General features: G+C 36.5%; 1 pseudogene; it reads left to right on the top strand.

Moving 5' to 3' along the window:
- The first annotated feature begins 650 nt into the window (after positions 1-650).
- LOC143646033 (vomeronasal type-1 receptor 90-like) lies at positions 651-1671 on the top strand (annotated as a pseudogene).
- The last annotated feature ends 18834 nt before the right edge of the window (positions 1672-20505 follow it).

Genomic DNA, 20505 nt, shown 5'->3' with positions numbered 1-20505 from the left:
GTTTACGGCAGACGTAACCAGCCATAGATGAGTTCCATATGCTGATGATTTAAATCTACAACAGCAGGACAACTGGGCACCATCACCTGGTCAAGCTGACACTGAACCTAACTACTACAGTTTCACAATAAATAGACTTGACAAATTGAGCACTGAGATAATATAATTGTGCATGGCTACTCCCATTGATACTCTTCTTGAAAGAGTCTTATTTCCACTTTTATGAAATCCCCTGACTCCAATTCAACAAAAATGGGAAGCTTGTGCTCAGACCCCAGCATTTTATCAGGGTGCTACAGATACAAAGGCATAAGACATCATTGCTGCACCTGAACAACTCAAGAATGGCATGTAAATAAGAAACCCTTTCCATAAAGTAAGGTAATTTACAATGTAGAGAAATACTCAGGTCCTGTGGGAACCCAGCAATGGGATTCAGAATCCAGCCATGATTTTGAAGTGGTGGGCTAGGGAGACTGGTGGCGGCTTCCAAGGGAGTGTGAAACTGAACTTGAGTAATGAAGATTCAGAAGTTTTGCATCTGGTGAAACCACCTAGTCTGACCATGGCCATAGTGTTGATCAAGACACATGAAGGTAGTGAGATTTGTGATAAAGATACTTTCTCCTGCTTTTCTCTCAGACATTTACTCTATGCTTCTCTTGCCTCACAGAAATGAATAAAAACAATGAACTTTTCATTTTTATTCCCATAAGATATGTCTTTTACTCCCAGATAGCCACTGGGGTCTCAGCCAACATGGTCCTTCTTCTCCTCCATGTCCTCACTTTCCTTCTGGAGCACAGGCTGAAGCCCACTGACCTGCCCACCAGTCACCTGGCCTTCATCCACGTGGTACTGCAGCTGACCGTGGGGTTCATTGCCACGGACATTTTTGCATCTCAGAGTTTCTGGAATGGCCTCACGTGTAAGTCAGTCATCTTCTTGCACAGGTTGAGGGGGGGCCTCTCCATCTCTACCACCTGCCTGCTGAGTGTCCTCCAGGCCGTCCCCTCAGCCCCCGAACCTCCTGTTTGGCCATGTTCAAACATAAATCCTCAAATGACGTCCCGTGTTTTTTTCTCTTCCTATGGGTCTTCAATATCTATTGGCGGTCGCTTCTTAACCTCCACTGTTGCCACCCCAGCGTAACCTCAGCCAGTCTTCTGTTTGTCACTAAATCCTGCTCTCTTTGTCTGATGAGCTACAACTTGAGGTTCACATTTTTCACATTGGCAACATTCCGAGATGTCTCCCTTCTAGGGCTCGTGGTCCTTTCAAGTGGATACACGGTGGGTCTCCTGTGCGGGCACAAGAGGCGGTCCCAGCATCTTCACAGCAACTAGCTTTCTCCAAGAGCATCTCCAGAAGAAAGGGCCGCCCAGACCATTCTGCTGCTCAAGAGTTTCTTTGCGTTCATGGACTTTTGGGACTGCTTCATCTCTTCCCCCTCAGGACTGTCATGGAGCAATAGCCCAGCTCATCTGTGTCTCCAGATGCTTGTGGGCAGCAGCTTTGCCACAGTCCGTCCTTTGGTGCTAATCAGAACTGAAAGGCGAGTAATCAAGTTCTTAAAACACATGTGGGGGAAGGATAAGAAATGTTTAATTATTCAGAGATAGAAAACTGCTGCCAAGATGAGACAAAGCACTGACTTCAGAACGATTAATTGCCAGGTATAGGATATGCTCTCTTAGTTCACTGAACTATATGGGGTTAGATTTTTCTGGTAAACTTATTTACTATGATACATGTGGCTGGCAAGTAAATAATAGATAATATAGCTCTATAACTCCCTGCAATAATATAAGGGTCAATATTTCAAATCAAACTCATAAGAATCAGAATTGTTACCAAGTGTAAAACTTTTCAATGACTGGAAACATATCAGGGATCAGATGGGTATGGAGGAAGGAGGCAGGGAGTGGCAAGGAGGACGAATTACAAAAGGGGACAGAAACATTTGGGGATCAATTTGGTGATAATTTCCCATGTGTTTTCGTTTTCTGCTCTAAATACCATTTTCTGTATTTCAAATACATTTAGAGAACGCTATTGAAAACAACATTGAAAAACAGAGAAGATAAAACCCTGACAATCTGAAGACTTTACTAATTAAAATAACTTGTGGATATATATGTCTATGTTTACACTATATGTACATATATATTTTATGAGGAAATGTTTAAACATTAAGCATGTGCAAGGCTACAGAAAACCTATACACATTTCATTAAAAGCCCTGCTTTGCCATACAGACATAATTAAATAACATCAGCAAAATCAACACAACAATAACAAGTAGGGATTATCCATCTATTTTCAAAAATTTTTAACCCTTATAAAAAATTTATAAATTACATGTAAACTCAAAAAAGAACTTAGGCAGATGGAGGAAGAATAGATGAATTCAGATTTTTGATTCTACATATTAGATTTGGAAAATAGAACGTTAAAAATTCTAACCATTAAAGTATCTCCTTAGTAACATGACTATCACAATGTTGGATATGGCATTATTTCAGCTTTTAAAAATATGATGTAATATTATTATTGTTATAGCATATCAGATACAGTACAGAATATAAACATCACAAGGTCAGGATTTTGCACCAAACATATTTTTCTCCAATACATTTTTTGCATGAAGTGAGTCTGCAAATCACATTTCTTCCATGTATAAATGTCAGTTTTGTTGCTCTCAGTTACATGAAAGAGTCATCAATCTGAAAACTTCCTGCTCTAAATTCTGGATCAACTAAGAAACATTCATTTAAATTCCTAAGTTAGCTTCCAAAGATAAGTATAATCACAGGGTCCAATATGAAGAAGTTCTAGAACCAGAATTTAAGCAAACTGTAAAGCCTATGCTTCCTTTGAGGCATTCACTGATAACCCAGATAATTGACATTTATTTACTCTAAGACAGGCAAGGTCTTGGGTCCATACAGGTGAAAGGTTGGAATTGAGAGACTCACAGAAAGACCTTTAAATATCTACTCAAAAGAAAATATGGATTAGATGAAAAGTGGCAGGTAGCAAAGGAGAGAATGAAACCAGTTATTTTCTGCCATGATTGGCTGGTGATGAAAGTTTTCCTTTGTGTAGGTTTGGACTTCAATTTTAACAAATGTGTGTCATGTCAGACTATCCAATGCTCAATTTTTAGTGCTCCAGAGCAGGTGAAAATTAAATGAAAATTCCTCTTGAAAAATTCTCAAAATTAATATCTGGTATACTTGATCACAAAATATACATTTACAGACCATTCAAAAACTTAGTTTCTGTAGAAAATAAAGAGAACCAAATTAGCTCTCTAATACTCTGGACATTGGCAAAACCATACACATAATATAAGCATAACACAAATGGAATAATTAAGAGATTTAAAACATGAGCAAATATTAAAGAACTATTAAGTCAGCTAAGTATTTATGAAAATGAATCAAATAATTTTTTTCAAATTAAAATTTGAAATTAATAATTCAATGTATAAATTCCAGTCCATTATGTCAGAACCCTTTCTTCTCACTGATTAAAGCTAAAATTTAGGCAAAATGTTAAAAACAACTGCCCAAGGACTCTGAAAGTAAACAAAACCACATAAATATTGGAGAGGAGCCAGAACCTAGAGATGTGTTCTATAGGAGGGTGATTTCCAATTTTTTCCTCTTATGATCTCTTGTGCTTTCTTTCTCTCTTTCAATGTCACATAAGTCGTCTGAGTTTCAGAAGAGAAGACTTATTTTTCTGGCCTGGGGAAACAGAAGAAGTAGCCCTTGAAGGGCACAGAGTGTGGAATGGGAAATTCAATGGGAGACAACCACAGAAAGAAATTCCCTAAAGTTGTCTCAGCCTATTCCCTGAGTATGTATGGCAAAGATCCAAATTAACATTGGTGATATCTGGACCATCATACATAGACAATGAAACAGCAACTACATGCTAAACCTAACCAGGTTGACTGCCTTCTAAAAAAATGGTCAACATTCTCTAGCAGATTATGACAGGAGGGTTATAGTGGAAAACAACATAATACTCACGCAGTCCAAAACAGTTAAAAAATTATTCAACAAAGAACCAGGAAAATGTGTGCAACTCTAAGGGATAAATACCATCAACAGGTGGCCAATGAGAGATCCTATAAAATTATAGGATCCTTCAAAATTATCAAAGTTTAATTAAACTATTATAACTATGTTCAGTAAGGTAAAGGAAAATAAACTCAAAGGGAATAGAACAACAGGATTTCTTCAGCAGGTAAATAGCAACTTTTAAACATAACAAAATGGAAGTTTTAAGACTGAAAAGCATAATATCTGCAATTGAAAACACACCAGATGAACTTAAAAGAAGAGGAAAGATTCATGAATTTGAAAATACACCAATATAACAGCAGAGAGAAGTTAGTTAAAAGATATTGGTAGAGCTTCAAGAACCTGTTGGGCAAAATCAAAAGGTCAAACTTACATATAGTCAAAATGCAAATCAAGATGCAAGAGGGGAAAGTGATTAGGGAAGGGAATTATTTGGAAAATAGTAATGACCTTCAATTTCATAAATATGATGAAACATATTTGTAGATTTACTACTTCAGCAAATTCTTAAGATAAATTCAAAGAAACCTATCCCTAGACACATCATAATCCAACTGGTGAAACTCCAGTGTATAAAATCTTGAAGTATTAAGAGATAAATGATAACTTTCATGAGACAACAATTATTTGAATAACCAGAATTCTAAAATAAATGATCTCCATTTTCACCTCAAGTGGTAGGAAAAGAAAAGCAGTGCAATTATAAAGTAAGTATAAAGAAGGAAACTATTTATACTAGGGCAGACCACGGTGGCTCACGCCTGCCATGCCGGAGCCTGGGTTCGATTCCCGGTGTCTGGCCATGCCAAAAAAAATACATAATAAATTCAGAAAAATAGTCTGACAATGCAGATAATTAATAAAGCAAAAGCTCATCCTTTGAAAAGGTCATCAAAATGATAAACTCTTAGCTAGACAGATCAAGAAAAAAAGAGAAAACACAAATCAACAATATCAAAATTAAAAGATTCTGCAAATGTAAAAATACTAATAAACCAATACTATAAACCATTTTATTCCAGAAATTTGACACCTTAGGTGAATTGGAAATTTTCTATTAAAAAATACAACTTACCCAACTAACACAAGAAGAAAAGGAAAATCTGAATAGTTTTAAGTGTAAAGAAGTAATTGTTCTAACTCTCAGCAAACAAGGAATAGAAGAGAACTTCCTCCAACTGCTAAAGGGCATTGCAATAGGTAAGATAATGTAAAGGTCCTACTTCCCAGATCCAATGAATATGTTAAATTATATGGCAAATGATAATTAAGGTTTCAGGTGAAATTAAAGTTATTATAAGATGACCTTTAGATGGGTAGATTTTACTGAATTATGTGGGTGGGCCATGTAATGATAAGGGCCCTGATAAATGGAAGAGGGAGAAAGAAGGGGAAAACCAGAGAGGTGGCAGATTTGGGATTGGTCCATAACCCAGTGTTTTCAGGGGCCTCTAGAAGCAGGGAAAGGCAAGGAAATGGATCATTTCCTAGAGTCTGTAGAAAGAATACAGACCTCTGGTACCTTGATATTAGTCCTATGACTCATTTTGGAAATGTGACCTACAGAACTGTGGGTTACAAGATTTTGTGTTGATTTTAAGCCACTAAGTTTGTGATTGATTATTCCAGTGGCAGGAAACTAATACAGATACCAATCAAGATTGTACAGCCAACCTTTCAAGCTGGCATTACTCCCCCTGAGAGTGGAAAAATAACAAATATTTCTGCTTTCACCACTTTTCTTCAGCATTGGACTTGAGGCCTTAATATTGCAATAAGGCAAAATAATAAAATAAAACACATAAAATTTGAGTGGAAGATGCAAGATTGTTCCTATTTGCAGATGACTGTTTATGTAGAAAATTCCAGAGAATCCAACAAAAAATTACTGGAAATAAGAAATGAATTTGGCAAGGATGCAGGACACAAGATTGTATTAATTATGTTCTTATATTCTAGCTGCAGATTTGGAAAAGGAACTTTAAAAAATTCCTTTACAGTAGGGCCAAAAATGCAATCTGCTTATGAGTAACTATGACAAATGATGTTCAAGATATGTACATGATAAAATGACAAGCCATTGCTAAAAGAAATCATAGACCTTAATAAATTCAGAGTAGATAGGAAAAAAAAACATTGTCCCTTACATGTCACCATACAGAAAAGCTAGCTCAAAATATATCGTAACATAAATTTAAAACATAAACTTACATGACATTCAGTGGAAAACATAGAAGAAAATCTTTGAGACATCAGGGCTAGCAAAACTCTTTTAGCTCGAGCATACAATGTATAAAACATGAAAGAAAAACTGCTGATTTATACTTCATAAGAAATCAAAACTCCTATTATTCAAAAGAAACTAATAAGAGAACAAAAAGGTGAACCACAGAAATCGATAAAATATTTGCAATACATATATCAAAGAACCCACATTCAGATATATAGAGAACTCTTGTCAGTCAATATAAGATGGCAAAGAACTGAATTAAAAATTGGGCTACCATTGGGAATATGGTGGAATAGGGAGTTGCAGGGCTCACTTCTCTCCCCCAAACAGCTAACGGACAGGCAGAAACTGCTTGAAACAACTGTTCTGGGCTTCAGAGACCAGGGGAATACTGCACAACATCCAGAGAAGAGCAGGACTAAGAAACTAACTTTATGAAGAACTGTGAGTAACTTAGGTGCCCAAAGCTCCTGGCATCCATCTCCTCAAGGCAAACAGCTTCTGGCCAGCTTGGTCCCTGCCTGGGAGGCTGATGTGGACTTGGAGAGTCATGGATGTCCCCCTCCCCAGGAACAGAAGGGAACGTGGCCTAGTACTGAGCCAACCATTAGCTGGAAAATTTAAACCACTCTGTCCTGCTGCTTTCATCCTTACTGGACGGCACCACCTGTGCCATTGCTTTGAACCACATCAGAGGCAGAAACACAAAAGGACTAAAAAAAATACCTGCTGTTTTACAGCTATGGACAATAGGTTGCAGAAGAGCACCATCTGCTATGCAAGCTTGGAAAGCACTCTTTCAGAAAGCCATCAAAAAGGCTTCTTGGTGTTCCAGAAACCTACAGCCTCCAGGTGGGTTCCTGGACCAGAAAAGTCCTGAAACCTAGAGGGGCCAAACTCTCCAGAACATCAACTAGTTCTATCCCCCATCCCATATTGACAGCCCCTTCCAACATGAAAAAATTAGAATTGACATAGCCCAAATACCCCTAAAAAGTGGGAGAAAGATCAAAGGTGATGATAGACTTATATAGAGAAGGTAGGGTTTAACAAATGAATATGATTGCTGAATCATTATATTGATATTTCCTTTAGTCTCCACTATCTTAGAGCAGCTAGAAGTAAAAACCATTTTAGGTTTTTACCTAAGTAAAAACCATTTTAGGTTTTTACATTTGTGGAATTGTAACCCCTACCAAACTCTGAAATCTTTTCTACAACTAATTGTTGTGATGTGTTTTGAAACTTATTGCCTATTTGTATATATGTTATTTTTCACAAAAAAGAAAAAAAAATTCTAGCCTCCAGTGTTTTGGAGTGGATAGAAGGAAAAGCCTGAAATAGAGGAATGGTAACCCATAACAAACTCTGAAATCTGTTCTGTAACTATTTGTTGAACTGTAGTTTGAAAATCATTGCCCTTTCTTTCTTTTCTTTGTATATATGTTATCTTTAACAATAAAAACTGTTTTAAAAAAGAACAAATTATGACAAAATCATATTCCTTAATGATAAAATTCCTAAAGAGGAAATTTTCAAACTATGCTATATCTCAATTTCAACACTTCACTAAGTATATTAGGATATTCTCATGTAAAAGACAAAAAAAGGGTGGGTTGGATGTTCAAAAGATCAAATTTATAATCAGTAAAACAAGTGAAAGCATTGTTTAATGAAATCAGTATACAAAGAGGAAATTTGTAGTCTCCTTTTCACTTACTCACTCATTCATTGTGCCAGTTTGAAACTGTCATGTACCCCAGAAAAATCCATGTCCTTTAATCCTTATTCAGTATTTCTGAGTGGTATCATTTTTTTGTTTCCACTGAGATGTGACACACCCAAATGTGAATGATAACCTTTGATTAGATGGTTTTCACGGAGATGTCTGTCCACCCATTCAAGGTAAGATTGCTTACTGGAGCCTTGTAAGAGGGAACAATTTTGGAAAAAGCTTCAGAGCCAACAGAGCCCACACAGCCAGAGACCTTTGGAGATGCAGAAGGAAAATGCCCCCAGGGAAGTCCTTTGAAGGGAGAAGCCAGAGACCCCAGCGATGCCAGCCACATGCCTTTCCAAATGACAGAGGTGTTCCAGACCCATTGGCCTTTCTTGAACCAAAGTATATGTCTTTGAATGCCTTAATTTGGACATTTTTATAGCAACTTGCAACTTAATAAATTCTCTTTTTAAAAGTAAAAAAAAAAAAAGGCTTCTTGGTGAATAGCATAAGATGCTGCACAAGACTGCACCTGGAAAAAAGGTTTTTTGGCATCTTTCCTGACCTCTCCCCAGAGCCCTTTGGAACTGGTCTGCATTCCCAGCATGAGTATTTCCCAGCCAAAATTAGCCCTGATATAGTTGGGAAATGCTAATGAACAATGAGTCAAAGAGCCTTAACACAAACCAAAACAAAAACAAAATCCTAGACAAGAGAGAGAAACCAACCTTCAGAATAATCTCAACAAGATAATCAGAGACCCAGATATCAGCAAAAATTACAAGCCATACCAAGGAACTGGAAGATATGGCCCAGTCAAAAGAATAAATTAAAAAGGCAAAGGAGATAGAGAACTTGAAACAACTAATCAAAGATGTTCAAATGAATCTCCTGAACCAATTCAAGGATATGAAGGAAAATATGACTTAAGTGATACAGGATATTAAGAAGACAATGGGTGAACATAAAGAAGAATTTGAAAGCACGCAAAGAAAAAGAAACAGAATGGAGGGGGATGAAAGACACAATAGATGAGATTAAAAATACCCTAGAAGCATACAACAGCAGATCTGAACAGGCAGGAGAAATGATCAATGGCTTAGAAGACAGGACATCTGAAATCAAATAGACAAAAGAGCACAGTAAAGAATGGACAAAATTTGAGCAGGGTGTCAGGGAACTGAATGACAGCATGAAGTGCACAAACATATACATCGTGGGTATCCCAGAAGGAGAAAAGGTGGGAAAAGGAGAAGAAAGAATATTTGAGGAAATAATGGCTGAAAACTCACCAACTCAAATGAAAGACATAAATATACACATACAAGAAGTACAAAATACTCCAAATAGAATAAATCCAAATAGACCTACCCCAAGACACATACTAATCAGAACATCAAATCCCAAAGACAAAGAGAGAATTCTGAAAGCAAGAGAAAAAACTATCCATCACATATAAGGGTGCTCAATAAAATTAAGTTCCAATTTCTCATAAAAAATTATGGAAGGGATGGGGGCAAGATGGTGGCTTAGTGAGGTGTGGAATTTAGTTTGTCCTACAGAGAAGCTAGTAAATAGCCTGGAACAGTACAGAACAACTTCTGGGGCTACATTAGCAACCAGACACATGGCATACACCTGTCTAGACAAGCTAGACTGGCTGAGACCCCACAAAGAACTGTAAGTCCCCCAAGCCACGGAGGCCAACATCCCTACCCCACAGGCATGGCAGCCTGGTTCCCCAAGGGGAAAGGAAACAGACTTTACTAAGAGCAAGAACTTAGCTCAGCCAAGTTCCACTTGTGGAATTAATTATCAAATTCTGACTACTAAAAATAGGCCCCCAGATCAGATAAACCTGTAGTAAGCATTAACTAGGAGTTTTTGCCCTAACAGAGAAAGGGTGGGGCTGATGAAAAAAAGAGGGCTTTTGAGTCAGACAGCACAAAATACTGGAAAAGGGCTGGACCCAGCGTTCCAGGAAGATGGCAGAATAGAGAATTCTGGGAAGATGGGGGAATAGGATAGGTCGAGTTCATTCCTACTCCAAGGAACAGCTGGAGAAGGGATTGAAAAGGTGACTGAGATGGTGATTCTAGGGTATAAGTGACCCAGGAAGGTCATCTGCACCATATAAGGATGCCCTGGTTGCAAAAGCTTAAGAACTGAGATGAAGAGAACCAGAGACCATCTGGTTGGTGAGACACCCTAGTGCCCCCCTTTCCAAATGGAAGCCTGGCGCCCTTGTGAGTGCACGGATGGGGAGACCAGGATTAGGAATGCTCTACTTCTGTATCCCCCATGCCTCACCCTGCTCCTGCACTCCAAGGTCTTCTGAGCTGCACCACATACCCACAGCACCTGCACCACACCTCTACAACCCCGTGACATGCACTCCATGATCAAAGGCACCAGCGTAGTGTCCCCAACCTGTGCCTATACCTGTGCTATAATGCATCACTGCACCGTTGTGTCATGCCCCATGCATTGCATCTTGCTTCACATCCATCCTGCAAATACAAAGCTTTAGACTATGAAGGAAATCAACTTACAAAGTAAACCAACCAAGCTGTTTACATACTGCAAAGACAACAGAAGATCACTGAGCATATCAAGATGCAGACAGATATAACCCAGCCTGATGACTAAATTAAAACACTGGAGGAGACACAGACTTTGGAACAGCTAATCAAAGATGTTCTTATAAATCTATTAAATAAAATAAATGGGATGGGTAGTGACATAAAGGAGAACAAGAAGATGCTAGAAGGACATAAAGAGGAACTTGAAAGAATAAATAGAAAAATAACATATCACAGAGATTAAAGATGCTGTAGATCAAATAAAAAACATATTAGAAACACACAACATCAGATTTGAAGAGGCAGAAGAAAAATAGGCAAACTAAAGGACAACTAATTTTGAACAATCAAAACAGCAAATGGCAAAATGATGGAAAATTTTGAATTGAATCTCAGGAAAATGATGGACAAAACAAAGAGCAGAAATATAAGAATCATTGGTGCCCCAGAAGGAGAAGGAGAACAGAACAGTAAAGGGATAGGACGATTAGTTGAGCATATAATGAGGGGAAATTTTCCAACCCTTATTAAGGGTTTATAAAATCCAAATAGGTCTTCCCCAAGATACATACTAATCAGTCTGTCAAATGTTGAAGAGAAGCAGAAAATCCTGAAAGCAGCAAAAGAAAAACAATCTACTACATACAAGGAAAACCACCTAAGACTGAGTTCAGACTACTCCACTGGCATTACTGAGGAGAGAAGTCAGTGGTATGATATATTTAAGATTCTGAAAGAGAAAGACTTCCAACCAAGAGTTCTGTACTCAGCCAAACTGTCCTTCAAAACTGAGGGAGAGATTAAAATTTTCATAGACAAACAAATCCTGAAAGAATCTGTCAACAAGAGATGGGCCCCACAAGAAATACTGAAAGGAGTTCTGCCAAAAAAAAAAAAAAAAAAAAAGACAGGAGAGGGAGATCTGGAGGAAGGCACAGAATTGAAGAGTACCACTAAGGGTAATTAAAGGATGAAAAGAGAAAGAGGGAAAAGAATATATATACCTGACAAAATCCAAAAGATAAGATGATAGATTCAAGAAATGCCTTATCAGTAAATAACTTTGAATGTCAATGGACTAAACTACCAATTAAAAGATACAAATTGACAGAATGTATAAAGAAACATAATCCAACTGCATGCTGTTATGTCATCTTAGACACAAGGATACAAATTGATTGAAAGTGAAAGGATGGAAAAAGATGTTCTACACAAGCTGTAACCAAAAGAAAGCAGGAATAGCTACATCAATATCAGACAAAATAGACTTTAAATGTAAAAACATCATAAGACACAAAGAAGGACACTATATATTAATAAAAGGGACAATTCACCAAGAAGAAATAACAATCATAAATGTTTATGCTCCCAATCAAGGAGCTCCAAAAGTACCTGAGGCAGACACTGGCAAAACTGAAGGAAGTGATAGATGTTTCAACAGTAATAGTAGGAGACTTCAATACACCACTCTTCTCTATAGATAGAACAACCAGACAGAAGATCAACAAGGAAATAGAGAAGTTAAACAACTTGATAAATGAATTAGACCTAGCAGACAGATAGAGGTCATTACACCCACAAACACCAGGATATACATTCTTCTCTAGTGCTCATGGAACGTTCTCCAGGATAGATCATATGCTGGGACACAAAACAGGTCTTTATAAATTCAAAAACATTGAAATTATTTAAAGCACTTTTTCTGATCACAATGGGGTGAAGCTGGATATCAATAACCAGCAAAAAATAAGAACATTCACAAATATATGGAGTTTAAATAACACACTCTTAAACAACCAGTGGGTCAAAGAAGAAATTGCTAGAGAAATTAACAGCTATCTGAAGACAAATGAATATGAGAATACAACATATCAGAACTTATGTGTTGTGGCAAAGGTTGTGCTGAAAGGGAAATTTACTGCTCTATACCTATATTAAAAAAAAAAAGAAAGAGCAAAAATTCAGGACTTAACTGCTCACCTGGAAGAACTTGAGAAAAACAGCAAACTAACCCCAAAGCAAATAGAAGAAGAGTAATAACAAGGATTAAAGCAGAGTTAAATAAATGGGAAAACAAAAGAACAATAGAAAGAATCAATAAAACCAAGAGTTGGTTCTTTGAGAAAATCAATAAAATCGATGGGCCACTAGCAAGGCTGACAAAGAAAAAATGAGATAGGATGCAAATAAATGAAATCAGAAATGAGAAGGGGTGCATTATCACAGACCCTGAATAAATAAAAAAAATCATAAGATTATACTATGAACAGCTATAGGCCAAAAAACTAGACAACTTAGATGAAATGGACAAATTCCTGGAGACACACAAACAAGCTACACTGACTTAGGAAGAAATAGAAGATCTCAACAAACCAATCACAATCAAAGATATTCAATCAGTCATCAAAATCTTCCTACAAAGAAAAGCCCAGGGCCAGATGGCTTCACAGGTGAATTTTATCAAATATTACAAAAAGAACTAACACCAGTCCTGCTCAAACTTTCCAAAAAACTGAGGGAAAAGGTACATTATCTAACTCATTTTATGAAGCTAATATCATTTTAATACCCAAACCGGGTAAAGATGCTATAAGAAAGGAAAACTACAGGCCAATCTCCCTAATGAACACAGATGCAAAACTTCTCAAGAAAATACTAGCAAATTGAATACAATCACAGATTACAAGAATTATACACCACGACCAAGTGGGGGTTTATGCTAGAAATGGAAGGATGATTCAGCACAAGAAAATCAATTAATGTAATACAGCACATTAACAAATTGAAAGGGAAAATTCACATGATCATCTCAATTGATGTTGAAAAAGCATTCAACAAAATTCAACATCTTTTTCTGATAAAAACACTTCAAAGGTAGGAATAAAGGTAATTTCCTCAAAATGATAAAGGGCACATATGAAGAACTGATAGCATCATACTCAATGGAGAGAGACTGAAGGCTTTTCCCCTAAGATCAGATACAAGACAAGGATGCCCACTGTCACCATATTATTCAACATTGTACTAGAAGTTCTAGCTACAGAAATGAGGCTGGACAAAAAAAAAAAAAGGCACCCAAATTGGAAAGGAAGAAGTAAAACTTTCATTATTTGCAGATAACATGATACTATACTTGGAAAATCCTAAGAAATCTAAACAAAATTACTCAAGCTAATAAACAAATTCAACCAGGTGGCAGGATATAAAATTAAAGTGTAAAAATCAGTAACATTTCTAAATACAAACAATGACCTAACTGAGGAAGATGTGGAGAAATTGGAACATTTATCCACCGCTGGTGGGAATGTATAATGGTACAGCCACTATGGAGGACCATTTGGCATTTCCTTAGGAAGCTAAATATTGAGCTGCCTAAGGCCTGGCAATAGCATTACTCTGTATATACCCAAAAGAGCTGAAAGCAGTGACAGAAACAGACATTTGTACACCAATGTTCACAGCAACAGGAGTTGGTTAAGGAAAAAAAATCCATTCAAAATAGCAACTAAAAGAATCAAGTACTTAGGAATGAACTTAACTAGGGATGGAAAGGATGTGTACGCAGAGAACTTCATAACTTTGCTAAAAGAAATCAAAGATCTAAATAAGTGGAAAGGCATTCCCTGCTCATGAATAGATATGTTAAATATAGTTAAGATGCGAATTCTACCCAAATTGATCTGCAATTCAATGCAGTACAAAACAAAATTCCAACAGCCTACTTTGAAGATTTGGAAAAGCTATTTACCAAATTCATCTGGAAGGGAAAACAACCCCAAATAGCTAAAAGCACTCTAAAAAAAGAAGAATGAAGTGGGAGGATTAATACCTTCTAATTTTAAACTTATTATAAAGCCACAGTGGTCAAGACAGCATGGTACTGGAACAAAGACAGAAGTATTGACCAATGGAATAGAATTGCGAGTGCAGAAATAGACCACCAAATCTATGATCAACTGATGCAAGGCCCCCAGATCCTCTGAACTGGGACAAAATAGTCTTTTCAATAATTGGGCATGGAAGAACCAGATATCAATAACCAAAAGAATGAAAGAGGACCCCTATCTTACACCCTACACAAAAATTAACTCAAAGTGGATCAAATACCTAAATGTAAGAACTAGCACCATAAAGCTTCTAGAAGAAAATGTAGGGAAACATCTTCAAGACCTAGTAATAGGAGGTAGCTTCCTAAACTTTACACTTAACAAAGCACAAGCAACAAAAGAAAATAGATAAATGGGAACGCCTCAAAATCAAATGTTTCTGTACTTCAAAAGACTTTGACAAAAAGGTGAAGAGGCAGCCAACTCAATGGGAGAAAATATTTGGAAATCACATATCGGACAAATGTTTGATTTCCTGTCTATACAAAGAAATCATACAACTCAACAACAAAAGAACAAACAACCCAATTATAAAATGGGCTAAAGATATGAATAGGCATTTTTCTGAAGATCAAAAACAGATTGCTCAAAAACATTGAAGAGATGTTCCTTTTCATTGGCTATAAGGGAAAGATTACAATGAGATACCACCTCACACCTAAAAGAATGGCTGCTATTAAACAGGAAACTACAAATGTTGGAGAGGATATGGAGAAATTGAGACACTTTTTCACTGCTGATTGGAATGTATAATAGGTACAGCCACTATGAAAGATAGTTTGGTGTTTCCTTAGGAAACTAAATATCAAGTTGCCCTATGACCCAGCAATAGCACTACTCGGTATATACACAAAAGAGCTAAAAAGCAGTGACATTAACATTCATTTGTACACTGATGTTCATAGCAGTATTATTCACAATTGCCAAAAGATGGGAACAATCCAAGTGCCCATCAACAGACGAGTGGATCAACAAAATGTGATATATACATATGATGGAATATTATGCAGCAGTAAGACAAAATGATGTCCTGAAGCAACATGACATGATGGATGAGCCTTGAAGACATAATGCTCAGTGAAATAAGCCAGACACAAAAAGATGGATACTGTATGACTCCACTTATATGACCATGGTAAATATGGCAGAATGATGCACTGACTGAGAAGTAGATTGCAGAATGACGATATATACATGTGATCAAATATTGTGCTGCTACAAAAAGGAACAAAGTTGTGAGGCATACAACCTTGTGAATGAACCTATGGGGCATTTGCTGAGTCAAAATAAGCCAGAAATGAAAGAGTAATTATTGTATTGTCTCATTTAGAAAATGCTTATAAGAAAACAGAGCTCTAGATTGTAAGCTCTTGTAGCAGTCACTTTCTGTCCAGAATGGTAATTATTATTTCTGGATTTTTAGAGGCTGTTTTATATATGTATAGCCTGGTATTTAGGGAAAAGAACAAAGGCAATCAGGTCAGAATTAAGGTAATTCAGAACACAGGGGTAAGGAAGGCATTGTCTATATTTTGGAAACTCACTTATTCTTTGACACCAAAGGAAGAAAAGTTTATTTTATCTAGAACCTAAATTTCCTTTAGTACATAATCTAACTCAACTCATCTAGATAGCTCATTTAAACAATTGAAACACAGGTAGCCCTAAATAAAAATGAGGGCCTTTAATCCTGTATAGCTTAATGTAATACCTAGATATATCCTAGAATACATTAAGCAGATAATAAAAAAGTTTTGGCAAAGTTCCTTGAGGGATGGCAAAAAAATATGGAACTATTAAACTTTATCAACAGGGAAACCCCTGATACTGTGTCAAACATTAGGGACACCCAAAGCAATAGGCCAAGCCCTTGATCTCAAGGCTTGCTCTTGTGAAGCTATGTATATAGTGGAGAAGTTTGCCTACCTATAGATGTTCTTAAGAGTCACCTTTGGAGGACCTCTTTTGTTGCTCAGTTATGGTCTCATTCTTTCTAAGCCCAACTCTGCAAGTAAAATCATTGCCTTCCCTCCTATGAAGGACATGACATCCAAGAGTGAAAGTCTCCCTGGTGGCATGGGAGAAGACTCCCAGGAATGAGTCTGGCCCTGGCACTGTGGGATCAACAATGCCATCCTAAAAAAATGGGGGGAAAGAAGTGTAACAAATAAAGTATCAGTGGCTGAGAGAGTTCAAATAGAGTGAAGAGGCTATTCTAGATGTTGTTCTTAAGCAAACTTAAGCTAGATATTGCCACCTATCATAACTTTCTGAATCCCAACCAAAACCATTCCAGCCAATCCTAAAGAACACCTAGGGCAATATATAAGATTCTACAAAGGTACCATGCACTAGGGTAACTTTATGGGTCCCTGGACCAGATAAATTCTGAAACCTAGAGAGCCTAGCCTTTTCAGAACATTAGCTAGTTCCATCTCCCAACTCATCATTGAAAGCTCTTCCAACATGAAAAAGTTAGAATGGGCATAGCCCAAATACCCCTAAAGAGTGGGAGAAAGATCAAAGGTGATGGTGGAGTTATACAGAGAAGGTAGGGTTTAACAAATGAGTATGGTTGCTGAATCATTATATTGATATTTCTTTTAGTTTTCAGTACCTTAGAGAAGCTAGAAGTAAAAACCTAAAATTGTGGAATTGCAACCCATACCAAACTCTGAAATATGTTCTACAACTAATTGTTGTGGGGTGCTTTGAAATTTATTGCTTTTTTGTAGATATATTATTTTTCATAAAAAGTGATGATTAAAACATATATTCATTCTAGCCTCCAATGTTCTGGAGCAGCTACAAGGAAAAATCTGAGAGGATCATATGGTAACCCATGACAAACTCTGGGATCTGTCCTGTAACTACTTGTTGAAGAGTGCTTTGAAAACTATTGCTTTTTTATTTCTTTGCTTTGTAGATATGTTATACTATACAATAAAAAAGTTTTTTTTTTTAAAAAAAGGTCCTGTTTAAAATGGGTTCACACCTAGAGGAATGGATTAAGATTAAGAACCTGTTTTTCTTGGGTGCATAATTCCAGCTACCACAGTTAGCAAGAAAAGAGAAGACTTGAACACCATTATAAACCAATAAGACTTAACAGACACCTACAGAACATCCCAGCACATGACAGAAGAATAAACACTCTCTCAGGTGCTCATGGAACATTCTCCATGATAGACATATGTTAGGCCATAAAATAAGACTCAATGATATAAAAGGTGAAATCATATAATGTATGTTTTCTGGTCACAATGGGATAAAATTCAAAATTCAAAAAACAGTAGGAAATTTGAGAAGTTCCCCAATATATGGAAATTAAACAACACACTCCTAAACAACTGATGGGTGAAAGAAAAAACAAACAAGATATTACTGTAGGATGAATGAAACCATAAACACAAAATACCAAACCACAGGGGATTCAATGAAAGTAGGGCTTAAAGAGAAATTTATGGTTTTAAATGCTTAATTTAAAACTGAACAGAGATCTCAAATCAATAATCTAACTAAAAAAGGAGGCAATGCCTTCCAACTCATTCTCAGTAAACTTAGAATCACTAAATCATGGAATACAATAAAAACAGGAAGCTATTTTGGGGCTTGAGATTTGTTTTAGGGACATTTGTGAATACAATGAAGCAGTAACAAATCCCATGCACCAAGCAAAGATGTATTTGGAAGTTTGATATGGAATTTTTCATTGATTTGATTATAGAATCAATATGAGATTTAAAAGAATTTGGTGTTTTGTACCATGATTATGACATGTTGGTCCCATTAAGCAGATATGTCTAAAGAAAATATAGATTGTACATAGAAAAGTTTTAAACACAGCTGTCCCAGGTTGCTATTTTCCAGGAAAGAATAAAGTATAATTAAAAAAACAAGTAAAATGTTCCTTTCTGGAGTCCATAATTCTGAACTTCCAAGCCAGGCCCTGTAACCTATTAAGAGGTGACAATAAAATTAAAAACAAAAATACATAGAGACATAGATGTTCTAGTTTGCTAGCTGCTGGAATGCAATGTACCAGAAATTGAATGGCTTTTAAAAAGGGGAATTTAATAAGTTGCTAGTTCACAGTTCTAAGGCCAAGATAATGTCCCAATTGAAACAAGTCTATAGAAATGTCCACTCAAAAGCATCCAGAGGAAGACACCTTGGTTCACAAAGGCCAATGAAGTTCAGGGTTTTACTCTTAGTGAACACGGTCAGGGTTTCTCTCTCATCTGGAAGAGCACATGGTGAACATGGTGTCATCTGCTAGCTTCTTCTCCTGGCTTCCTGTTTCATGAAGCTCCCTGGGAGGCATTTTCCTTCTTCATCTCCAAAGGTTGCTGGCTGGTAGACTCTCTGCTTCTCATGGCTATGTCATTCTCTGCTCTCTCAGAAATCTCTCTCATTTTCTAAAATGTTTCCTTTTTATAGGACTCCAGAAATAATAAAGACCCACCCAAATGGGTGGAGACACGCCTCCACCTAATCCAGCTTAAGAACCACTCTTGTTTAAATCACATCTCCAGGGAGATGATCTAATTACAGTTTCAAACATACAATGCTGATTAGGGTTTAGAAGAAATGGCTGCCTTTATAAAATGGGATTAGGATTAAAACATGGCTTTTCTAGGGTACATACATCATTTCAAATTAGCACAATTGATAAACAATGTTCATGGATCCAAAGACTCCAAATAATATAAACAGAAATTCTCCAAAATTGATTTATAGATTCAATGTGATCCCAATCAAAGTCATGAAAGGTTTTTTGAAGGTGTTGATGAACCAATCACAAAATTTTTATTGAACTGCAAGGGGACTAGTGTAAACAAGGTGGTTTTTTTAAAAAAAAACTTACCTTAACCGATTTTTAGACTTGCTCTAAAACTACATAAGGACAGCTCCATATTAACAAAAGAAAGACAAATAGACAAATGAAACAGAAATAAATCCACATATATTTTGTATTTGACAAAACTCCAAGACATTTCAATAGAGGAAAGTCTTTTTCAGTATATGGTGATGATTCAATTGGAAATAGGTACAGAAAAAAAATAACATTGTCCCTTGCCTTACACCATACATAAAAATGAATTTAAAATGGACCATTCACTTAAATGTAAAAACCTAAATTTAAATGACATATAGTAGAAAACATAGAAGAAAGTATTTGAGACCTAGACACAAGCAAATGTTTCTTACACAGAGCACATAAAGAAAGAAGCATAAAATTGTTATTTATAAATAATAATGATGATGATTCAACACTTTTTAAAAAACATTTTATTGTAAACAACAAACAAACATAAAAACATCCTTCACATGGTTACAATCATTGGCTCAAAATATTATCACAATTGTGTATTCATCACCATGATCATTATTTTGGACGTTTACATCTCTCCAGTAAAATAAAGCAAAAAGAAAAAACTCATACATGTCATACTCCTTGCCCCTCCCTCTCATTGACCACTACTATTTCAATGTACTCAATTTATTTTAACCTTTGTTTCCACTATTATTTGTTTATTTCTTATCCATATTTTTTACTCATCTGTCCATATCATAGATAAAAGGAGGGCGGGCCGCGGTGGCTCAGCGGGCAAAGTGCTTGCCTGCTATGCCGGAGGACCTCGGTTCGATTCCCGGCCCCACCCCATGTAACAAAAACGGAGAAACAGAATACAATAAAAACAAGAAAATGTTTAAAAATGTTTCCCTTTCCTCCTTCCTTCCTTCCTTCTATCCTTCCTTCCTTCTCTCTGTCTTTCCTTTAAAAAAAAAAAAAAAAAAAAAAAAAAAGGAACATCAGACACAAGGTTTTCACAATTACCCAGTCCCATTGCAAAAGCTATATCATTATACAGTCATCTTCAAGAAATATGGCTAATGGAACACAGCTCTACAGTTTCAGGTACTTCCCTTTAGCCACTCCAATACGCCATAAACTAAAAAGGGGATATCTATATAATGCATAAGA

The sequence above is a fragment of the Tamandua tetradactyla genome, chromosome 9, assembly GCF_023851605.1.
Source record: "Tamandua tetradactyla isolate mTamTet1 chromosome 9, mTamTet1.pri, whole genome shotgun sequence".
NCBI lineage: Eukaryota > Metazoa > Chordata > Mammalia > Pilosa > Myrmecophagidae > Tamandua > Tamandua tetradactyla.
The sequence above is the reverse complement of the archived record's forward strand: the minus strand, read 5'-3'. Positions and strand labels throughout refer to the sequence as shown.